At 40.1% G+C, this 7,061-nt stretch overlaps 1 long non-coding RNA gene across 1 annotated transcript; it reads left to right on the top strand.

The window, feature by feature from the left end:
• The first annotated feature begins 224 nt into the window (after positions 1–224).
• Positions 225–6,220, top strand: LOC139038203 (uncharacterized). The gene is made up of 3 exons (XR_011491130.1): positions 225–415; positions 4,887–5,080; positions 5,937–6,220. It is a non-coding gene; the product is annotated as an uncharacterized lncRNA (long non-coding RNA).
• The last annotated feature ends 841 nt before the right edge of the window (positions 6,221–7,061 follow it).

The raw sequence follows: 7,061 nt of genomic DNA, 5'->3' as shown, positions 1-7,061 counted from the left end.
TGAGCAGATTGGGAAGCTAGTATCCAGATGGGGCCTGGCTCAGCTTTGCACTTTTCCCCCTGACCCTTCTGCACCTGCAGTGGGCACTGGAAACAACTGAAGGACAAATCTAGAATTCTGCCTTTGTAGGGGTGAGGTGGACAGGGAAAGGCCAAATACATTATCTGATTTTTCTTTATCTGTGGGGATATTAGGGTGCTTCATTTCCTAGCTGTTGACCCAGAGCCACTTACCTTGCTACCTGCATAGCTAGGATGCCCAAATATAACCTCAGGAAAAGAAACTAACTGAATTATGAGCTAAAAAAGTCACGTGGCTTTTTTTTTTCCTGCCAGGATCTCAGCAGCTGTGTTGACAAACATGGCCCAACAAGACTGCCACCATCACAGGATGAATCTAAAGGACTTAATTGCCTGTGAGTAATTTACAGAAAGTACTTGAAATTTGGTATGTGATTAGAAAGAATAATCACAGTGGCACATCAATTGCATTTCTAATCATTTTAGAGACCATATTCACCTGGTTGGTGTTTGAAAGCAAAATAATTTTCTCTGCTTGAGAAACATGTTTGATTCTGTTCCTCCACATGCATTTATTTGGGAGAGTTAAAAACACATCCGGATAGAGTTGCTGTTTTGATTCTGCTCCCCCATCCCCCTCCCCTGCCACCCTCCATCAAAACCTACAGTTTGTCTGGTTTGATTTTTCAGACCACACACACAGAGGACCAAATGTTCCATAAGTGATTGTAGTCTTATCATTTTTATAGTTGGCAGAAGGTTTGATCTTTGGTCGCTTGCCTTTTCATGTTTTTGCTCTGTGGGAAGAGGTGACCCTGTCCCTTAATAATATGGGATGTAGTAGGATGACCCTCATGGCCCCTCAGCTCTGTCCTTTTTTTTTTTTAATTTTTTTTTCATTTATTTTTATTAGTTGGAGGCTAATTACTTTACAATATTGTAGTGGCTTTTGCCATACATTGACATGAGTCAGCCATGGATTTACATGTGTTTCCCATCCTGAACCCCCGTCCCACCTCCCTCCCCATCCCATCCCTCTGGGTCATCCCAGTGCACCAGCCCCAAGCACTTGTCTCATGCATCCAACCTGGACTGGCGATCTGTTTCACACTTGATAATATACATGTTTTGATGCTATTCTCTCAGATTATCCCACCCTCGCCTTCTCCCATAGAGTCCAAAAGTCTGTTCTATACATCTGTGTCTCTTTTTCTGTCTTGCATATAGGGTTATTGTTACCATCTTTCTAAATTCCATATATATGCATTAGTCTACTGTATTGGTGGTTATCTTTCTAGCTTACTTCACTCTGTATAATGGGCTCCAGTTTCAGCCATCTCATTAGAACTGATTCAAATGAATTCTTTTTAATGGCTGAGTAATATTCCATTGTATATATATGCCACAGCTTTCTTATCCATTTGTCTGCTGATGGGCATCTAGGTTGCTCCCATGTCCTGGCTATTATAAACAGTGCTGCGATGAACACTGGGGTACACGTGTCTCTTTCAGTTCTGGTTTCCTCGGTGTGTATGCCCAGGACTGGGATTGCTGGGTCATATGGCAGTTCTATTTCCAGTTTTTTAAGGAATCTCCACGCTGTTCTCCATAGTGGCTGTACTAGTTTGCATTCCCACTAACAGTGTAAGAGGGTTCCCTTTTCTCCACACCCTCTCCAGCATTTATTGCTTGTAGACTTTTGGATAGCAGCCATTCTGACTGATGTGTAATGGTACCTCATTGTGGTTTTGATTTGCATTTCTCTGATAATGAGTGATGTTGAGCATCTTTTCATGTGTTTCTTAGCCATCTGTATGTCTTACTTTGGAGAAATGTCTGTTTAGTTCTTTGGCCCATTTTTTGATTGGGTCATTTATTTTTCTGGAATAGAGCTTCAGGAGTTGCTTGTATATTTTTGAGATTAATCCTTTATCTGTTTCTTCATTTGCTATTATTTTCTCCCATTCTGAAGGCTGTCTTTTCACCTTGCTTATAGTTTCCTTTGTTGTGCAAAAGCTTTTAAGTTTAATTAGGTCCCATTTGTTTAGTTTTGCTTTTATTTCGAATATTCTGGGAGGTGGGTCATAGAGGATCTTGCTGTGATTTATGTCAGAGAGTGTTTTGCCTATGTTCTCCTCTAGGAGTTTTATAGTTTCTGGTCTTACATTTAGATCTTAATCCATTTTGAGTTTATTTTTGTGTATGGTGTTAGAGAATGTTCTAGTTTCATTCTTTTACAAGTGGTTGACCAGTTTTCCCAGCACCACTTGTTAAAGAGGTTGTCTTTTTTCCATTGTATATTCTTGCCTCCTTTGTTGAAGATAAGGTGTCCATAGGTATGTGGATTTATCTCTGGGCTTTCTATTCTGTTCCATTGATCTATATTTCTGTCTTTGTGCCAGTACCATACTGTCTTGATGACTGTGGCTTTGTAGTAGAGCCTGAAGTCAGGCAGGTTGATTCCTCCAGTTCCATTCTTCTTTCTCAAGATTGCTTTGGCTATTCGAGGTTTTTTGTATTTCCATACAAATTATGAAGTTATTTGTTCTAGTTCTGTGAAGAATATTGTTTGTAGCTTGATAGGGATTGCATTGAATCTATAGATTGCTTTGGGTAGTATAGTCATTTTCACAATATTGATTCTTCCAATCCATGAACACAGTATCCTATATTTCTCCATCTATTTGTGTCCTCTTTGATTTCTTTTTTTTTTTCCTCTTTGATTTCTTTCATTAGTGTTTTATAGTTTTCTATGTATAGGTCTTTCATTTCTTTAGGTAGATAGCTCTGTCCTTTAAAACACAGCTAGTTTAAGTCCAGTTGGTCTGAAACCTGCTTTCTTCAGCTCTTGCCCAAGACTTTAACCATAATCATCCGCAATGAGCCTATGCTTTCAGATCTACCAGCCTGTGCTGGGCCAGAAGGCTGGGGCCCAGGTTGTGGTCAGCCCATGGCCTGGAAGAGCCTGGAGGAGCCTCTGGGTGACATACCTTTCGGCACTTCCCTAATCACCCCATTTCGCCCTCCCCATATGAGAGCTAAAAGCCCCACCTGCCCCTAAAATATCTGAAACAAAATACACATTTAGAAACTTTTGTTCACCTGTAAATGGTTAAACTTTTTCCCATGAATGAAATCATCAAGTACTTAGTTTTTATTTCCTACTTAAATGGGTATTCGTGGGTGCATAGAAATCTTACCCAGCACAGAGAGCATTTAGCAGTCAGTTTCTTCTCCTTTGGAAAACCACCTAGGCAAGTTTTCAGAGATGAGCAGGGAGACCCGAGCAAGCTCCTATGCAGCCAGTGATGCCCCAGCTAGTAGACGCCAGGCTCCTGGCAGAGTGGTGGATTAGGTAGGTAGAGGCAGTGAACGGGGAGGGGGAGGAAGATTGGTATGTGATCTAGAAAGTCTAGTTTCTGATGTTTCTCATCTTGTTCTGACTATGATATCCTAAGATGGTAGCCCTTCAGATGTGGTAAAGATTATAGGTATTGGGTGAAAAAGAACAAAAAGGCCACTTAAAAAAAAAACTCAAAAAGAAAAAAATTATCATGCTTGTTTTGATTCTAGTAAAGCAACAATCATACATAAATAAGATACAGTTATTCCTAATGCATATATGTTTATTTTTCCATCTATATTTCTTCCCTCTAGATACCCAAATAAAATACAAAATCAAAGTCAGCATTTACCATTTGTCATATCAGTTCTGTGTACTGATTTTTCCTTAAAACGTACAGAATTTTTATTCTATGAACTTCTTTTGGGGCATAAAACTCACTTTACATTCTGAAAAACACTTTAAGTTGTTTCTTTAGTCAAGTTAGCTTTGCCCGTTTTGTTAACTGCACTTTTATGCATTTGTTTATTTTTGTGATTTATAAAAATGTCCTCATCATTTTAATAGTCACCCCTGGGCGCATAGGCAATGGTTTAGAAAACTTCCAAAATATGGTAATACCACTATAGCAAAACACCATTACAGCAACAAAAAGCACAAACCCACTGAACATGAGCCCAGAACAACATTCCTCCAACTATCTGGGGAAAATAAACCAAAAAGAGCTATCTTTCATCATGCCTGAAAGGTCAACTAACCAGGGCTCTCAGGAGAACAGAGGAATGGTATTTTACAGAGGAGGGCCCCTCATGGAAGACCCTCTGCTTCCAGCTCCCTCGAAAGGCACTGCAGGGTGGGGTATGGAGACTGAGCTCATTCGAAAAGCTGAGGAAGGAAGCAGCAGAGAGCCTGTCCTACCTCCTGTGGATATCTGGGGCTGCATGGGTGAATAGTCACATGTGGTCCATTAGAGCTGATGACCACTCTTGTTCCAGGTGCTGAGGTCTGAGCTCATTTTTTTTTTTTTTTTAGTTACTGTTATTTAGGGCTAATAAAGGGCTAAAGGAAGGATTCTTCCTTTGTGTTGCAGCATCATGATACAGAGATGGATTTTGAATCCCAGCTGTGATTTTTTTGACTTTTAATTTTATATTAGAGTACAGTTAACACTGTTGTGTTAATTTCAGGTATACAACAAAGTGATTCAGTTATACATACAGATGTATCTATTCTTTTTCAAATTCTTTCCCCAGTTAGATTGTTACAGAATAGTGAGCAGAGTTCCCAGTGATATACAGTAGGTCCTTGTTGGTGTCCATTTTAAATATAGCAGTGTGCACATGTCAATCCCAAACTCCCTAACTATCCCTTCCTCCCTTCCCCTCTGGTAACCATAAATTCATAATTTAAGTCTGTGAATCTGTTTTGTAAATAAGTTCATTTTTATTGTTTTTTAAGATTCTTCATATAAGCAATATCATACAATATTTCTCTTTCTCTGTCTGACTTATTTCACTCAGTAGGAAAGTCTCTAGGTCCTCCATGCAGCACTGTTTATACTAGCCAAGACATGGAAGCAACCTAAATATCCATTGACAGAGGAATGGATAAAGAACATGTGGTACATATATACAATGGAATATAGCTCAGCCATAAAAAGAAAGAAATAGTCATTTGCAGCAACCAGCTGTGATTTTTCCTAGATGTTTGATCTTGGGTAAGTCACAAAGTCTTTCTTGGATTTTAAGTATGTCTCTATGTTACAGACAACAGTGACGATGGTTTCTCAGAGTCGATAAGAGAATTAAATGAAATAACCTCTGTGAAAGCACTAGAGTCATATATTGAAAGTGCTGGGTATGAGACTGTACTGCTACTCAAAGTTTTTCTTGAGTCTCAGTCATCTGGACTCTCTATTTGTCTTACGTGTAGCCAGCCTTTGCCATTGTGAACTGGATCTGAGCAAATGCCTGAAGAACCCACAAAAGGGAAGGGTAGCCAGTCCGAGAAAATGGCCCCATGCTGCACTGTGTCTGACAGCACCAGGCATGCAAATTAAAACTGAGTCACGTGGGAGTGCAACACAGGTTCTGGCAGAGCCTGAAGTGGAAGAAAATGCAGTGGAGCCGAAGGAAAGAGGGAGGAGAATAGAGGATGTTCAGCTGACTTTTGCCAGCCATGTGGGGGGGCAGTGTGGGGTCTTCATTTTTCACTTCTGATTTTTCAACACCTTCGGCTCTTCTATTTGTGTTTTCCCTCTTCCTACTGCTTCTTGAGTGTGACCAAGGGGTTCTTCTGAGTTCTGTAGACCCTCAGGTGATCACGCATTAATTAGACCAGGGATACTCTTGGTTGGGATGAACCCATGGGTGATGGACTCAGTGGACATTGCTTGATTTCTGGTTTTTATGAAATCAACAAGAAATGAAAAGTGGAGCATTAAATATTAAATGCCCTGTTGGTTTCTAGTTAATCCTATAATCTCATTCTTCATGCTACTATAGATCCAGAATGATACCATCATATTTGAAGAGATGGAGAATAAATACTAACACCTTCCCAAAACATTGCAGGGTTCTGCAGTTTCCTCTGAAACCTTTCCATTTGTGGATGGACTTGAACTCAACAGACCATGGAGCGTCATTGAGCATGCCCATTTTCATAGCAGTCTGAGGTTCATAGGCCTTGAGCTTATGGCATCCCTTCATGGTGGACATGGCAGAAAGTGTTGGACATGCCATTTTAGACTGAGCTCTAATCTCCAGACTGTGAGTAGTATAATTATGTAGCTTTGCCATTGACAGTTATTAGCCTGAAGTGTTGCTGCCAACACAAGTTTTGAGTAGATTGTGGTATAAACAGATTTCCTCTTTACACATTCTAATCAGTGCAGAAGGATTGTTTTTATTGAAACCGTATCTTAGCCTAAGTTTCTCCACACATGTAGGCACACATGTACAGAGTTTAAATTGTATTTATGGTTGGTAAATGTTCTAATTATGGAGCTGCGTGTGTTCAGAGGGGAAAATTAAATCAGTGAACCTGGGAGGCCAGGATGCCCTTCCGCTCTGGTTTAGGTTCTTTATGGTTTTAGGCTTAGAGAAATCAATGCTCAATGCTGTGAAACGGTGGGTGACAATCCAGGAAGACATTTGATTCCTGACTGATTTACAATGTTATCTATAGATGTTTTTTTCTTGATGAAGTGAAGTCTGATTCCTTTATTTCCTGTGTCTTCTTAACGTGTCACAGAGCAGTTTCCAAAGAGCTGTTCTTCTGGAAAATGTCTTGGTCCTCTTTTTCCATATTAGAGTACATGAAATGCTAAAGTAGAAGAGGGATGTAATTGACATTGTGCCCACTAACCCCTTCCCACACTACTGCCATGATGATGACAATGAATAGATTACTAGTCACCAAGCAGTACCCAGTCTTCGGAACTCACCTAAGGAGAGGTTTTGACATCTTCCCCAGTGCCACTAAAGAATGCAGTCCTAACTTTAGCAGGCCAGTGTATGCTAAAGGATTTTGAAAGTAGCTGCTGCCACTGCTATGTAGTTAGCTAAAGGATGTTGTAGTTTGCAAAAATGGGCAAAATATGTACTCCAAGGATATGTCGAACATAATCTAGCCGGCTCTACTCAACCACAGTAATTCTGCTGCTTCAGGAAAAATGCCTTCCTGGTGTAAGTTTGAGC

The sequence above is a fragment of the Odocoileus virginianus genome, chromosome 14 (genome assembly GCF_023699985.2).
Source record: "Odocoileus virginianus isolate 20LAN1187 ecotype Illinois chromosome 14, Ovbor_1.2, whole genome shotgun sequence".
NCBI lineage: Eukaryota > Metazoa > Chordata > Mammalia > Artiodactyla > Cervidae > Odocoileus > Odocoileus virginianus.
Note: the sequence above shows the minus strand (reverse complement) of the source record. Positions and strands in the feature narration are given on the sequence as shown.